This window comes from Dromiciops gliroides, chromosome 2 (genome assembly GCF_019393635.1).
Source record: "Dromiciops gliroides isolate mDroGli1 chromosome 2, mDroGli1.pri, whole genome shotgun sequence".
Taxonomy (NCBI): Eukaryota; Metazoa; Chordata; class Mammalia; order Microbiotheria; family Microbiotheriidae; genus Dromiciops; species Dromiciops gliroides.
In genome coordinates this window covers 200,707,830-200,725,660 of record NC_057862.1, presented here as the reverse complement: position 1 = coordinate 200,725,660, position 17,831 = coordinate 200,707,830, and the positions used below count along the sequence as shown (strand labels likewise).

Below are 17,831 nucleotides of genomic sequence, written 5' to 3'. Positions count from 1 at the left end.
AGATGATTGCTACCCTTGCCCCTTTTCTACCTCAGCTGAAGCATAATAGTTTCTACCCTGGCCCCTTCTTTTATTTAACTCTGTATGTCTTTCTGTTTCAAGTATGTCTCTTGTTGGATTCTGGTTTCTAAATCCATTCTGCTTTCTGCTTGTTTTATGGGTGAATTCATATTATGATTACTAACAGCATTTCCTTCCATCCTATTTATCTTTTTCTTTTTCTCTTTTTACCCTGTATTTCCTCAAAAGTCTGTTTAACTTCTAACCATACCTCCCTTAATCCAACCTCTCTTTTATCACCTTGTCCCCTTTTCCCTCCTATTTCCCTGTTGAATAAGATAGATTTCTATACCCAACTAACTGTGTGTATATGTGTATGTGCGTGTGTGTGCATATTCTTCCCTCTTTGAACTAATTTAAAAAAAAAAATTTTTTTTTTGGTGGAGCAATGAGGATTAAGTGACTTGCCCAGGGTCACACAGCTAGTAAGTGTCAGGTGTCTGGGGCCGGATTTGAACTCAGGTCCTCCTGAATCCAGGGCCAGTGCTTTATCCACTGGGCCACTATTCTTTGAACCAATTCTGATGAATGAGGTTCAAGCATTGCCCACCACCATGCCCAATATTATACACATTCACACACACAGTAAAAATCTTTTCATCCTTCTTTTGAGATAATTTTCCCCATTCTTCCTCATCCTTTCTCATTTTCAGTGCATCACTTTTTCACCCCTTCATTTTTTTTGAGATAATCGCAATAAAACTAACTCACACACATGTCCTCTCTCTATTCATATTTCTTTTAACTGCCCTAATAATGATAAAAGTTTGTAGGAGTTATAAGTATCATCTTCCCATTTAGGAATATAAACACTTTAACCTTATTGAAACTGATTTCTTTCATGTTTATCTTTTTATGCTTGAGTCTTGTGTTTGAAAGGCCAAATTTTCTATTAAACTTTGGTCTTTTCATCAGGAATTCTCAAAATCCCTCTATTTTAGCAAATGTCCATTTTTCCCTCTGAAGGATTATAATATTTCTTTTTGCTGGGTAGCTTATTCTTGGTAGTAATCCTAGCTCCTTTTCCTTCAGGAAGATGATATTCCAAGCCCTCTGCTCCTTTGAGGTGGAAGTTGCCAAATGTTTTGTGATCCTAACCATGGCTCCACAATATTTAAATTGCCTCTTTCTCCATGCTTGCAACACTTTTTCCTTGATCTCAGAACCCTAGAATTTGGTCATAACATTCCTGGGAATTTTCATTTTGGGATCTCTTTCAAGAGATGATCTTGAGAGGTTCTTTCCATTTCTATTTTGCCCTCTGGATTTAAAGATATAAGGGCAGTTTTCCTTTATAATGCCTTGAAATATGTTTACTCTCCTTCTTTGATCATGGCTTTCAGGCGGTCTAATAATTCTTAAATTATATCTCCTTGGAGCAGCTAGGTAGCACACTGGATAGAGCACCGGCCCTGGAGTCAGGAGTACCTGAGTTCAAATCTGGCCTCAGACACTTAACACTTACTAGCTGTGTGACCCTGGGCAAGTCACAACCCCAATTGCCTCACTAAAAAAATAAAAAAATATATATCTCCTTCAACTATAATCTAGATCAGTTATTTTTCTGGTGAGATAGTTCATATTTTCTTCTACTTTTTCATTTATTTGACTTTACAAAAATATTTCTTGATATCTCATGGAATCATTGGGCTTAGCCCCAGTTCTAATTTTTAAAGGAGTATCTTTTTCAGTGGGCTTTTGAATCTTTTTCCATTTGGTCAATTCTGCTTTTAAAAGAGTTCTTTTCTTCAATGAATTTTTGTACTTCCTTTTCCATTTGGCCTATTTTGCTTTTGAAGGAGTTGCTTTCTTCAATGAATTTCTATGCCTCTTTTACCATTTGGCCAATTGTTTTTTAAGGTGTTATTTTCTTCAGGGTTGGGTTTTGAGGGAGCTCTTTTTGGGGGGGGGGTGCTTCTTTTACCAAGCTATAAACTTTTTTCACAATTTTCTTGCATCATTTCTTTTCTTTTCTTAATTATTCCTTTGCCACTCATCTCTTTAACTCTTCCAAGATTCTTGTTGGAACTTTTCTTGTAGGTGTCACTCAAGGCTGTTTTCATGTTGTCTTCTGAGTTTGTGTCTTGGTCTTTTTTGCCAACAAAGTAGCTTTTTTATGGTCGAATTCTTTTGTTGTTGTTTGCTCATTTTATCAACTTTTTTTTGACTCAACTTTATGTTAAAGTTGGGCTCTGTTCACCTGAGGCACTGTGCCAAGCTTTAAGCTTTTCTACACTGTTGTTTTCAAAGATAGTTTTGAAGGTCTACAAGTTTCTGGTATTTCTAAGGTGATATGATTGCAGAGAGGTGCAGTCACCACTCTTCTGGTCTGCAATACTCAGGAAGGGACCTTGCTCCCCTGTAGCCACAAATGCTAGTGCTCCTCTCTGCTTTGGAACTGTGACCAGAGCCCCTGCTCCCTTGTGACTGACCACAAGTGCTCCTCTCCACCTGAAATAAGACCTGAATCTGAGTATGGGCAATGGAACAGCATCCTGCAATCAGTGTCAGCCAAGAGTCCCCTGTAATCTCTTTCTGTTTACTGTTTTGGGGCTGAGAGCTCTGGAAGCTGCTACTGCTGCTTCAAAGGCCTACATCTGGTGTTGCTGCTGTGTGTGTTCCAGGCCACTTCCCAACCTTTGGTGTGACAGACCTTGCCTCCTGACCTCCTAAATTGTCTAATGCCAGCAAAAAATGTCTCACCCTGACCTTTTATTGACTCTGCCATCCAGAATTCAATTTGAGGCATTATTCTGAAGTAGTCTGGAGGGAAATATTGGGAGTAAAAAAAACCTGTGAATGGCCAGAACCAAACAGAGCAGGCCAGAGACAGGAAAGTCAGGAATTAAATAAAGTTTTATTTTCAAAGTGAGGAAAAAGGCTTGCAAGCAAGGAGGACCTATAGACACATGTGCTGGGGCCCCACCCCTAGTACAGGGCCTGAGGTAGTTTGGGGAGATCTCAATACTTATACTTGTGGCTGCCCAGTGAGCTGTAGCCTTGACAATGAGGGAGCAGCAAGCATGTGACATGTCTGATTCATTTCAGTCTTTCTGACTTTGTCCAGTGTTTGTCTTTGATCAGAGAACACCTGGTGAATTATGTGACTAGCCTAGTGGGTGAGATCATACAGGGGGTGATTGCAAAGGATTGTTGTTCTGCCAAGCTCAAGGCACAGCTTGCTTGCTGGGCCTTAGCACTAGAAAACAGGGAGTCTAAGTTTTATTTTGTCAGGAGAGTTCAGCTGGGTTGCTCCCTCTACTTCTTCCTCTTTTAAAAAAATCTTTGTTATAAGGATGGTTCTCTGGGAAGAGGGAGTGTGAAGAATTTAAGTAGGTGGTGGAAAAACCAATGTTATCAATAAAAATCTATCTCTATCTTAAAAATCTCTACACTGCTTTAAAAACCGAGGAAACAAAAACTTCTTTATTCCCTAAAACCTAAAATATCAATTTATTTGCTATTTCCCATAAACATCGTAACTCCCAACATCAAACCAGTTTTTTTATCTTCCTATCTGGGATGCCTTGTTAAGCTCTCTACAGGCATGCTGATTTTTTCAAAATTCATTGAAACAGTAATCTCTTCCAATAAGTTTTTCATAATATACCAATCGACTCTTAATATTCCTTTACTCTGCTCCTCACCACATTCCTCCCCAACTGTTAAGCATTGATGTATAATTGTTCTAACTGTATTGTCTCAAAAAAGATTCATGTTGATTTTTAACTATTTGCTACTTTTTAAAAAGACTATGTTTTGGTGAGGTGGATAACAAGGGATGGGGAATGTTTTACTTACAGTCATCAGTAGCTACTGTATCAGTTAACAATTTATCTTTATTAAAAGGGAGGTCTAGAAGGGAGTGGCCATACTAATAAGTAAATGGGACACAATGGATAAATGCTTGTGGAATAAACAAAAGAGGTGACCATCTTTTTTCTACTTAAAATTCCCCAGAATTGACTAAGTCATCACTACTAAAAGTAGTTAGGCTGTTTGTACCTTCAGAATTCAATAACGAACACTAAGGAAGTATATTCCTAGAAAAAAGATTACAGTCAAGAAATGTTATCTATGTTTGTACCTAATCTAGATGTTAGTTAAGTAAAGCCAAAAATACATGTCTTCTAAGACTCTAAATCCTGAAATGTTGGTTGCACTGTTACACAACACTAGGTCGATTCTACTTTACTATCATAGGCAAGAACATCAGTACACACATTTGTAATCTACTGCTAAGTCTCCCAACATATTCCTAAACTCCTAGAGAAAAATGAATAGGGCAAAAAAAAAAAATGTTGTCAAAAGTGCTAATAAGGGGGCAGCTAGGTGGCGCAGTGGATAGAGCCCTGGCCCTGGATTCAGGAAGACCTGAGTTCAAATCTGGCCTCAGACACTTGACACTTACTAGCTGTGTGACCCTGGGCAAGTCACTTAACCCCAATTGCCTCACACACACACAAAAAAAATAAAAAATAAATTTAAAAAAATGCTAATAATAAAGTTAACATATAAAAGGCAGTTTTCTGAAGAAGAAATCAAAACTATCGATAGTCATATGAAAAAAGCTTTAAATCACCATGTTTAAGTGATTAGAGAAATGCACATTAAAACAACTCTGAGGTATCACCTCATTGGCTAATATGACAGAAAAGGAAAATGACAAATGCTGGAGGAATGTGGAAAAATAGGTACATTAATACACTGCAGGTGGAGTTGTGAACTGGTCCAACCTTTCTGGATAACAATTTGGAACTATGCCCAAAGGGTTATAAAACTGTGCATACCCTTTGACCCAGCAATATCACTACTAAATCTGCATCCCCCCAAAAATCAAAGATAAAGGAAAAGGACCTATATGTGCAAAAATATTTAGCAGCTCTTTTTGTGGTGGCAAAGAATTTGAAATTGGAGAATGGCTGGACAAGTTGTGGTATATGATTACAATGGAAAACTATAAGAAATGATGAAGGGGATGGTTTCAGAAAAACTTGGGAAGACATGTGAAATGATGAAAAGTAAAATGAGCAAAGCCAGGGGAATACTGTACACAGTAACAGCAATATTATAATGATGATCAACTGTGAAAGACTTAGCTACTCTGACCAATACAATGATGAAGAAAATTCCAAAGGACTTGTTTTTCTTTTTAAAAAATTTATTTAGAATTTTATTTCCCCCCAATTACATGTAAAAACAATTTAAACATCTATTTTTAAAACTGTGTTCCAAATTCTCTTCCTCCCTCCCCCCTTCCCCAAGAACACAAGCAATTCAATATCTTTTACATGTGTAGTCATGTAAAACATTTCCGCATTAGTCAGGTTGTAAAAGAAAACAGACAAAAAAAACTTAAGAAAAAGAAACTAAAAAAAATATGCTTCAATCTGTATTCAGACACCATCAGTTCTTTCTCTGGAGATGGATTGCATTTTTTATAAGTCCTTCAGAGTTGTCTTGGATCACTGCATTGCTGAAAATAGCCAAGTCATTCACAGCTGATCCATCTTACAATATTGCTGTTACTTTGTATACAGTACATCTCACTTTGCATCAGCTCATGTAAGTCTTTCCAAGTTTTTCTGAGAGCATCCTGCTCATTATTTAGCAGTTGCCAACTTAATTTTTCTTCATCCTACTCCCTCCCCATGTCATTTACTCTATTCTCTACCTCCTTTCACCCTTTCCATCTTCAAAGGTGTTTTGCTTTTGACTGCCCCCTCCCCCAATCTGCCCTCCCCTTCTATCAACTCCCCCCCTTATCTCCTTCCCCTCCTACTTTCCTGCAGGGTAAAATATATTACTATACCCAATTGAATGTGTATGTTATTCTTTCTTTGAGCCAATTTTGATGAGTAAGGTTCACTCACTCCCCAGCACCTCCCCCATCTTCCCCTCCACTGTATAAGGTTTTTCTTGCTTCTTTTATGTGAGATGTTTTACCCATTCCACCTCTCCTTTTCCCTTTCCCCCAATGCATTCCTCTCCTGCCCCTTTATTTTTTTAAAGATATCATCCCTTCATATTCAACTCACACCTGTGCCCTCTGTCTAAATATACTCCATCCACCTGCCCTAATAATGAGAAAGTTGTGAAAAATGCTATCCACCTCCAGGGTGTAGACTGAAACATACTTAAAAAATTTTTTCTTGCCTTTTATTTTGCAACCTAGTTAATATAGAAATGTTTTACATGACTTCACATATATCATACTGTTTGCCCTTCTCAATGGATGGGGGAAGGGCTGGAGGGAGAGAGGATTTGGAACTGATAATGTAATAGTAAGAATGCTAAAAATAGGGGCGACTAGGCGGCACAGTGGATAGAGCACCAGACCTGGAGTCAGGAGTACCTGAGTTCAAATCCGGCCTCAGACACTCAACACTTACTAGCTTTGTAACCCTGGGCAAGTCACTTAACCCCAACTGCATCACTTAAAAACACACACACACATTGGGGGCAGCTAGATGGCACAGTGGATAGAGCACCAGCCCTGGAGTCAGGAGTACCTGAGTTCAAATCCGGCCTCAGACACTCAACACTTACTAGCTGTGTGACCCTGGGCAAGTCACTTAACCCCAATTACCTCACTAAAAAACAAACAAGCAAACAAAAAAACCACACACACACACACACACACACGCACACAAAAAAGAATGCTAAAAATAGATTTTTAAAAACCAGCCATATTTTCTCTTATTGGAGCCATTCTATATAAAGGGATTAGTTTTTAGGAATCTATTCAGGATATATCTTCCAGGAAAATGTTATATATGATAGTTAGGTTTGTGGATTGGCCCAAAAAAGTTTTCTTCAGCCATATACTCAATGCAACAGTAGATCCTGGCCCTACTTCTTACTACTTAGATTTCTTCTTTGGGCCCACCATTTTAACCTCTTTGGGTCTCAGTTTCCTCATCTGTAAAATGAAGAAATAGGATTTAGATGACCTCTAAAGTACCTTCTGGCTCTAAATCTATGATCTGATCTCATTGATATGGGTGAAAAGATGAAAAATATGTTCAATATTTATTATGTATACTCAAGAAGGTACAGAAATGTTTAATTTTTTAAAAAGATATTTTTAAAAGCCTTAACTGAAGTTTTAACTGCTATTTGGACACTGTGCATGTTATAGATTTCCATTAAAATAGTTAAATTTTTTAAAAGGTTAGATGCTTAAAAGATAAATTTTAGTTACCTGAAAACTTCACTTCCAAAGAACACCTTTTTCCCCTATCGTGCTGATTAAATAAAACTATTGTGTGGGGATGTTAATATACATATTTAAGAAAGCATAATTTAGAGCTGGAAAAGATTTTAGAGATCATCTAAGTTCAAATACCTCATTTAAAACCAGAAGGATCAGGAATATTAACTGACACAAAGTTTTATTATAATTTTACTTTGAAACAAAACATTTCACCTAACTCTATTTGCCTTGTGGATGGAAAAAAACAAAATTCAATGAGTCAACCAATGGAGCTTGGGCCTTCAAGTTATACTTATAGACCAAGAAGTTGAAGCAAAAAGAGGTAAAGATGTTGGAAATTAGAAGTAGTTGAACTTTTAAAAAACAATAGCTTTACTGAAAAAGCACAAAGAAGTGTTTTATTCAGTAACAATAGCACTTTATTTGAATCCTCAGAGAAATGTAAGCATATTCAAGGCTTTAAATATTTAGGAATTACCCTCAGAAGTTTTCCTTCTCTCAGTATCATATGACAGGTTCCAATGTCTTTGACAGACTATCAGGAATAGTGGTTTTTGGCATATCAACATTATGTCTGTTTTCAAGCTGCATACATTTTTATATTGTTACTATTTTTAAAAATCATGAGTAATTTGGGATACTTGCTTCTAGCCTGAATCTTTAATTCAGCTAGATGATTATTTAGAGCTCAGATTTGTTACTCTGATCCTACTGAAAATCCAAGTGGGGTTTCATACTCATAATTATTTTCCTGTTTTCAAAATATTAAAAAAACCCCAACAAACCCTCAGCTTTAGGATTTAGATACATATTTAGAAAATATTACTTCTACAATGGGCACCTACGTGGTACAGTAGATAAGAGTAACTGGGCCTTGTGAGCCGTTGCAATAACGCCCCCTGCTGGGAGGAACATTTTGTGAGCTCTAGCCTGAGGACATAGCCATGTGGCCTTGGCATCAGGAAGTTACGTTTGCTCTTGGGTACTGTTGATCAAAGCTATCAGCCAATTAGCTTGGAGCTGTGTGTGTGTGTGTGTGTGTGTGTGTGTGTGTGTGTGTGTGTGTGTGTGTGTGTACACACGGCCCTTTTTCTGGTTTCACAAGAGGTTTCTGGGAGGAGGAAGGAGTGAGGGGTCCCTTTCTTTTCACCCGGAACCTCAGCTTGGCTGGAGCAGATATGCTGACTCCCTTAGATAGATAGATGAAGGAACCTTGGCCTCTTTCTCTCTCCTCACCAAATTCTTATGCTCCTACTCATTAGATTTTTAGACAGTCTAGCTAGAATTTTAGCCCATTACAGATAGCAACTCTACAGCCTGGAGTTAGGAAGACCTGAGTTCAAAGATGACCTCAAACACTGTATAACCCTGGGCAAATCACTTAATCCTATTTGCCTCAGTTTCCTCATCTGCAAAGTAAGCTGAAGAAGAAAATAACAAACCACTGCAGTATCTTTGTTAAGAAAACCCCAAATGGGGTCACTAAGAATCTGAAATGACTGAACAACACAAACAACTTCTACAACATATGATATAGGATCTTAGTCCCTTAGTCCCTTAGCCTCTCAGGTCCATAGTTCCTTAAGCTAAGAGGGTTATACTAAATAATCATAGGCCTAAAATTCTACAATTATGTTACTTAATGAAGTTACTGAACAAAAGTTTCAAGCAAAAATAACTTATTACAGTTTATAGCTAATTTATGACTTTCATGTGACAACTTTTCAGAAATTGTTGTTTACAAATTTAAAACAAGAATAGTCAATTTCATATGCCAAGCCATAATCAAAACTTTCATTCATTCAATAAATAATAAAGTAGCTGATGTTTATAGGATAGTTAATGGTTTGCAAAACACTTCATACACATTTTCACTTGATCTTCAAAACAACCTGTGAGGTAAATACTACAGTATTGTATCCATTCAGAAATTGATACTTGAAGAGGTTCAGTGATTTGCCTACAGTCATACATTTATTACAAAATCGTAACAAAGACTGGACAGTGTTTTGCTCATTCTGGAAAGATGAAGCTCAGTAATAACACAACCCTAGAAACCATCCAGAGGTTGTGGCCATATCTTTCTTCTAAACAGTCGGATATTCTTGCATTTAAGCTTGGAGAAAAACTGCCTTTCAAAAAAGAGGCAGGTCTCTTATGACCCTAAGTTCAACTCTCTATTACACCACACTGTTACAAAGACACATATGACACAGAATTTGCTCTAAAGCAGTTTACTATCTAATCTACAATTAAAACTGAAGTTTACAAACATACAACCAACAATACAAAAGGAAATCAAACTACAAAGAAAATTTTTATTGTGGTTATTATCTCTATAGTTAGAAATAAAACTCCTAAATACATGGACTGTAGAATACTTAGAATACTTATCATACTAGATGTAGATAGCAGAAAAGTATGTCCCACTACTTTCTCCAAAGTTGTTAATTATCTCTTAATTGCTCAATCTAATGGTCTATTCTGGATCCTCATCCTTGACCTCCTTGCAGTATTTGGAACTGATCATCCTGCTCCTGCATCCTTTCTCCCTTCTAGGTTTTCATTACATTACTCTTTCCTGGCTCTTGTCTAACCACTTCTTAATTTCCTTTGCTGATTCTGCATACACACCTCACTAACCACGGATATCCAAGTCTGTCCTAGGCCCTTTTCTCTTTTTCCACTATACTATCTCACTTGATGATCTCATTGGTTCCCATAAGTTCAATGATCATTTTTATGCAAATGATCCCCAGATTTACATATCCAGCCTTAGTCTCTGTCCAGAATGTACAGTATTATCAATTGCCTCTGAACATATCAAACTGAATTGTAGGCATCTCCAACTCAACAATACCTAAAACAGAATTATCTTTCCCCTTCAAATCTCCCCTATTCTGAACTTCCCTATTACTACCAAGAGCACTAGTCAGGCAGTCGATAAACATTAAACGCCTACTTTGTGTCAAACCTGGTGATAAATACTGCAAAAAGAAAAGACAGTGCATGCCCTCAAGGAGCTCACAATCTAATGGTGAAGTAAACAATATGTATAAACAAGCTACTTACGGGAAAAATAGGAAATAATTTAAAAAGGGAAGGCACGGGCCAGCTAGGTGGCGCAGTGGATAGAGCACTGGCCCTGGAGTCAGGAGTACTTGAGTTCAAATCCGGCCTCAGACACTTGACAACTTACTAGCTGTGTGACCCTGGGCAAGTCACTTAACCCCAATTGCCTCACCAAAAAAAAAAAAATTAAAAAGGGAAGGCACTAAGTTGAGAAAGGCTTCTGGTAGAAAATGGGATTTTAATTGGGAGCTGAAGGAAGCCAGGGAAGTCAGTGGTTGGGGATAAGGAAGGAGAGCATTCCAGGCATTTTCCAAGTTACGCCAGCCTGCAGTCTTGACTCTTCACTCACACTATCCTCTTCTCATCAAATCCATTGCCAAATTTCTTGTCGTTTTTACATTCACAACATCTTCATATATGTTTACCTCTCTCCCCTCATATGGCCACAATTGTGGTTCAGGTCCCTAATATCTTGTGCTTAAAAGACTCTAATAGCCTTCTAATTGGTCTCCTTGTCTCAAGTCTCCCTATTCCAATACATCCTTCACTCAAAACTGCCAAGATAATTTTTCTAAAGTAGAGGTCTAATGTCATTCACCCCCCTCCCCCAAATAACTTTCAATCACTCTCTATTTCTCCAGGATCAATATAAAGTCCTCTGTATGGCATTTAAGACTTCATAACTAGGCATCTTTCCCACTTTACAGACTTCTTACATTTTACTCCTCTCCACTCGGTCCATAATCCAGCTAAATTGGTCTACTTGCTGTTCTTCACACTTGATATTACATCTCCTGAATCCAGGGCTTTGCAAAACTGCCCCTCCTCCCCTTTCTGGAATGTTTTCCCTTCACATCCTTATCTCTTAGCTTCCCGGCTTTTAAAAAATGTCAGCTCAAATTGTACCTTCTACAGGAGGCCTTTCTTAGTCTTTTCCCTACCCACCTCTCTAGCCAGCCATTAGTACCTTTCTCTCTGAGATGACCTTCTGTTTATTTTGTACATATCCTGTATCTATCTAATTATTTACATCTCATCTCCCCTATTAGAATGTATTCTCCTTGAAGGAAAGAAAGGGGTTTTTTTTTACCTTTTTTTGTATTCCCAACACTTGCCATAGTTCCTGGTGTACAGAAAGTATCTAATAAATGTTAGCTCACTGATTAATTTCGTATGTAGAAATAGGACACTATCTTATATTTTGATTACCAATTACTACACAGGTTCAGTCACTTATGAAATAAACTCATTAAACCACTTCCTGATAGGATATAGATAGAGATATATATATAAAACATAGAAATAACTGTCACTTTATGGAGTCCTGACTTTTATAAAGTAGGATGAATAAAATTCTGAAGTGGCCCATTTCTTCTTTTGAAATGTTCAGTACTTAGAAAGAATATGTAAACTAACCCAGGAGATAAGATATTAGACTAGTACTCAGCAGCTCAATTTGAATAAATCATTTCATCCAGACCTTATTTTACTTATCAGAACTTTTTCTGGCTCTTCCTTTATCCTCATCCTTCCCTACCTTGTATCCTACTTAACTGCTTACATGCTACATATTTCTTTCAACATCCTCCCAACAATTACCCTCCTAGTTTTAGAATTTAAGTTCTTTAAGGGCAGGGACTGTGTCACCTTTTATTGTTATATCTCCAAGGTCCATGAGAGATAGTTAAAAGTATTTATTGAATGAAAAGCCAGTGATGAGCATATTCTCTGCCTTAGAGATATTACTAAAATCAGGAGAAACATATTTAGCCCAGAAGAAAGTACTATGTTCCCATACCACTTTATACCCACTAGACTAACAAAAATAAGAAAATGCTAAAATCTAGTATTGGCAAGGCAGTGGGGAACAGCACTAGCACTGGTTTTGTAGTTTAAGGACATCAGTTTCTTAACCTGTAAACTGGAAGGGAAGAAAAGGAGAGGACATTCACTAGATTGCCTCTAAGGTCTCTTCTGGTCTAAATTTTAGATCACATGAATTTAATGTTGTTGGGAGGGATGCATTTGGAGAGAGGTGTGACAATATGCAATAAGATTCACATAAATCATGACTTGAGACTCAGTAATGGACCTAGTTATACAAAAAAAGCTGCTCTACTTATAAAAGCAAAAAACTGGAAACAATTTGTCCAATATGAGATAATGGTTGAATAAATTATGGTATATCAACATAATGGAATTTTGCCTCTAACACATACTAGCTATATGAACAAATAGCCAAACCCATCAGTGCCCTGGCAACTCTCAGACTGTGATTTGTTTTTGTTTTTTTTATTTGTTTGTTTTTGTTTGTTGTTTTGGGGTTTTTTTTTGCCGGGCAATGAGGGTTAAGTGACTTGCCCAGGGTCACACAGCTAGTAAGTGTCAAGTGTCTGAGGGTCAGATCTGAACTCAGGTCCTCCTGAATACAGGGCTGATGCTTTATCCACTACTCTACCTAGCTGCTCCTCAGACTGTGATTTTAAAGGTCCCTTATCTTTCTCCTCCTTCCACAGCAATGTTCTCCAACCCGATAATATCACATGTCCAGACCAAAAAATAATAATAATTAAATATGACGGCAATTTAGAAGGACAAATAAGAAGCATATAAGAAAATATGGAAAGACCTAAATGAGGTGATGCAGAGTTAAAACAAGACATATATACAAACTGACTATAACAATATAAAAGGAAAGAAATAGGAAAACAGGACCAAAGTGTTGGAAATTTAGGGCAATCTTGGAAAAAGAGAAAGGATAAAAACATTTTCCTTATTTGTTAATTTACCCTTGTTACAGTCTAAAAGTTTGGGGTAAGATTTTATCTCGGGTTTCATTTGGTTATTTTGTTAGTTTTGTTGACTTAAGTCTAGGACCTTAGTAGATAAATTCTGAGCCTGAGGGTCAAATAAAGTTAAGTGACTTGCTCAAGATCAGAAGGCTACAGCAAATATCACAAGCTGGATCTTCTTGATTCCAAGTCCCATATTCTATCCAATTACAACAGTTGTTAATTAACAGTCACTAAGTTTATAATAAAAATTAGTTTGTAAATTTTTTAAAAATAAAAAGTATGAGTCCCCAAAGTAATGCCTTTATTTTCTATATCTACTTAAAAGCAATAAGATGATAATTTTTATTATACAAATAGATTCATTGTAATGTTATTGAAACAGAATTTGATCTGCATAGAAAACATATAATTGAACAAATTATGCTATAAAAAGGTTATAGAATATTAGTGCACTCTAAGAAATGGTGGAAGGGGCAGATTCAGAGAAAGTGGGGAGGTCTTCTAGGATACAGAGTTAAGTGAGAAGAACCAGGAGAACAATTTAAAGGAGGATTATCATACTGGAAAGGAAAACAATGGTTAGAGACTCAAGAACTCTGATCAATGCAATAATCAAGGCACAACTCCAGAGGACTGAGGATGAATCATACTTCACATCTCTTGGCAGGGAGGTGAGGGATTAGAGGCACAAAACTGGCTAATGTGTATATATTTTTTTGCCTGATAATACTGACTTGTTGCAAGGAAGGACTGAGTTTTTTGGGTTACAGAGGTAGATCTTGAGGGGGAATGGGGAGATAGTGATAACGATATTCCCTCCAAAAAGAAGAAAGAGAATGTAACATCTTTTAAAAATCCATATTAATGCACGTAATTAGTGCACAGCTTGGAAGGGGACAGAAACAAGCAGAGCAATGTTGGCAATACAGTTAACTCAATACTCTCTGTTCTTCTCTATATAAAGGAACATTTATCAAATTCATAACAATTAAAAAAATAAAACATATGAAAGGGCAAAAGCTGAAGCTCTAGCTTCATCTCCAGTTTTGCCATGACTTTCCATAACATCAACAAACACACTTGTAAGAAATTTTAAAAATCGATCATATTAAAACATAATTCTTTTCTTCAAAGCCTAGGTGCCATTTCTTTCTCAAAAAGAGTTCAAGGTAAAGACTAATTCTAAAATGTTACTATAATGCTATAAAAACTTTATAATAGTTTGTAATAAAAGCCCCAAAGAGCTCAAGGTATCTAACAGTTCAGTTATAATTCTTCGCATACAGGAAAGTTAGAATATCTTGCCCGAGGTGTACATTATTACAGTTACTGATCATTATATACAACTTTAGAGTTGGCAAAGCAGTTAATAACCACTTACAATTGCGTTGCTAGTGACAAAAGAGCAGACTGGTGATTCCAGAGAAAACTCATAACTTTGGAGAAGTTTACACCCCCTCTCCCAAGCAAATTAAATTGGTTTATCCAGGGAGAATGACTTGAGTAAACCCCGCCACCACGTGCCCCTAAAACTCGTCGCTCTAAGGTCCCCATCCAAAAACGAAGTATGTTTGAGTCGGATGCCGTCCGTCTTCCCGAGCTCTGCCCCAGAACCGTAAGGCATCAGGCAGTGGCGAGAAGCCGGCAGCGGGCTAGGGCGGGTCCCCGAGGGTTGGGGACGGGGGCACACCCAGAGGCCGGGCAGAGGGAGGCCATGTCCTGCCCTGCCCTGCCCTCCAGAGTCCACAGGCAGCGCCTACCTGTTGTGCCTGTGCGCACAGGCACCCGCGGGACTCACAGCGGTTGTCACCGTCATTGCCAGCCCCCTTTTCCTCCCGGCGCCGTCCTTCCCTCGGGCCCCCGGGGAGGGACGTCTTCGAAGGTCGGGGCGGGGGAGGAGGGCGAGGGTTCTTCCGCCCTGTCCCCCAGGTCACGGACTCTGACCCTGTTCCACACCCTCCCCTGCGCCCGGACTTCATCACAGATGATCCCGACCGCCCCCCACCCCCCACGCCGCTTCGCGCCCGATCAAGATGAGTCAGGGGTGGGAGGGGACGCCCCCCAAACCCCACCACCCGAGAGTCGGGACCACCGCTGCCGCCGCCCGGCGGGGACCCGGAGCCTCAGTCCCGACATCGCCCCCTCCCGGGGAGCTTCCCCTCGGCCGGTCCCTCCCAGCCCAGCGCCTTCCTCAGCCCCGTCCCGTCCCGGCACGTTACCGGCTCCTCAGGCAAGCGGGACCCGAGCGGGGATCGGACTGACTGACTGACCGACCGACCGACGAACGAACAAACTGAAGCACAGACAGACCTGCAGGCGCAGGCACTGGGGCGAGCGGGGAGGGGCGGGGCCCGCAGGGGTCGCGAGTTGTCCGGTGGTCGAGGAGGAGTGGCGCGCGGGGAAGCGGGGAGACCGCGAGCAAGAGAGTACGAGAGATGAAGAGGAGCCCCCGGGCTAGGCTGCTCCGCAGACCTCACTAGCCGACCGCCGAGCCATCGAGCGCCCACTCTGGCAGGAGTGACTGATCCATCACCAAAAGATGGATGGGAGGCGGTGGCTCATCTGGAAGAAGTGCAAATTTCGTGGTTTTACAGTTTGCAAATTCCTGTACAATTGTAGTTTGTGCTCTGTGTAGGTTTCTTTTGTTTGTTCCTTTTTGTTTTTGTTTTTTAGTGAGGCAATTGGGGTTAAGTGACTTGCCCAGGGTCACACAGCTAGTAAGTGTTAAGTGTCTGAGGTCGCATTTGAACTCAGGTCCTCCTGACTCCAGGGCCGGTGCTCTATCCACTGCGCCACCTAGCTGCCCCTGTTTGTTCCTTTTTAAAATTTCTATCCCCAAGCAACTAAATTGTCTGCACTTTCCCATCGAAATTCTTTTTAAGGCAGAGGAGCCTAAAGAAATTTAGGAATGGTTTTATTTTATTTCAGTGTGGGGGCATATTTAAATAATTTTTTCCGCAAAAATTCTTTGAAAATGGCTTTTAGGCCTTCATCCTGTGTAAGTTCTTTATCCCAGTTTATCTGCATGACTCCTAGACAGAATAGGTCACTCACTAGTGTTGGTGAGACACCCAACACTACTCTGGAGTCTTAAAGGAAAAATCGTATTCTGTACTTTAGGGCTGTATTCATTTGAGAAGAAAGTTACCAGGATTTATTGAGGCCCCTTCTCTCATTGGAAAAGGAGTGCCCCTGGTCTCAAGACTTAAAAAATACAGCCAGAAGCAAGTCTCTCTGGTCACCATTATTTACGTTATTACCACTATCCTGAAAGCGCGCGCGCGCGCGCGCGCGCGCGTGTGTGTGTGTGTGTGTGTGTGTGTGTGTGTGTGTGTGTGTGTGTGTGTGTGCGCGCGCGCGCGCGTGCTGAACAGCTGAACTCGTGGTCATCTGCCGTCTAATCGCCCTCTTTCCACCTGTTTCCTAGCGCTACCACTTCCAGGTTCCGATCTAAGTGTATCCACTGCTAATTCTGGCTGTCCTCTTTCACCCATTCAGCCAGGCGTCTGCTGAGCTCACAAAACCTGCTGACTCACCTCTTCCTCATTCCAATTACCCCTTTACCATTTCCATTATTTTCACTTTTAACCTTTTCTAACTTCTAGCTGTCCAGAGACTGTTTTTCTCTTTGTAGCTTACTGGACCTTTTGCCCTGTATTTTTCTTTGACATTTGTGTCTGACTTTTTCCACTTTGTTTTCCTAGGCATTTATTTTATAAACATCATAGTTTATTTGCCGGCTGCCTCCAGGATAAGAAAGGACACCGGCTTCAGTTTAATGTTGGCTCGGGTTACAATAAGCCATCAAGGTCCATTTCAACAACTCCATTTTGATGGAGAATAAATACTGGTAAAAGATGCCAGAGAAGCAGTTTCATGCCTTCTGAAATCTTATTCAACAAACGTGTGGGTAAAAAAGGAGGATGCAGAATAGCAATTTTTAAAAAATTTTCCCCTTTTGTCAAAACAGTTACAGGGTCAGTTCTACGTTATTGTTATTATTAATCCACCCACTCTCTAACGAGTATAAGGATATAGATGTTGCTAAAGTTCAGCTTCCTGGTAAGATTAGAGATCACAGTGAAACCCTGGACTAGCTTCACCAGTCCTTAGTGGAGGGAAATGCAATATAGGAAAACCAGGGTACATGACTGATCAGAACTTAAATTTTTAGCTCACTGAATTTATAGGTGTACCTTCTGTTGGAAGTAATGTGCCACAGTGGGTAAAATAAAGGATTTATTTAGAGTTGAGAAAAACTGAATCTGAATTCTACTTTAGGTACTTACTGTGTGAGCCTCCGTGGGTCAATTAGTCTCCCCCACCCCCTCTCAGCTTCAGTTTCCTGCAATGCAAAATGGGGATAATAATACCTATAACAGCTTACCTCACAGAGCTATGAGAGTATCAACTGAGGTAAGGTCTGTAAAGCACTTTGCAGAGCACAAAGTATAATTTGATGTCTGCTGTTATAGGACCAGACTTCCCACCAGATGATAAAAACAGTCTAAAAGAGTCCATCTGCAATTTAAGATGGAATAGATCCACACCGTCAGAGGTAATAGGTACAAAAGAACAGTGGTAGTATGGATGGAAATTATAACCCTACTTTTTTTGTTGTTTTGTTTGTTTTTTTTGTGAGGCAATTGGGGTTAAGTGACTTGGCTAGAGTCACACAGCTAGTAAGT

General features: G+C 39.4%; 1 protein-coding gene across 1 annotated transcript in view; it reads right to left on the bottom strand.

The window, feature by feature from the left end:
- Nucleotides 1–15,583, bottom strand: part of HEATR5A (HEAT repeat containing 5A) — a 174,073-nt gene extending 158,490 nt beyond the window's left edge. Inside the window, exon 1 of the mRNA XM_043988253.1 lies at nucleotides 15,454–15,583. The gene's annotated coding sequence lies outside the window, so the exon portion shown is untranslated. The remainder of the gene's footprint in view (nucleotides 1–15,453) is intronic.
- Between the last annotated feature and the right edge of the window lie 2,248 nt (nucleotides 15,584–17,831).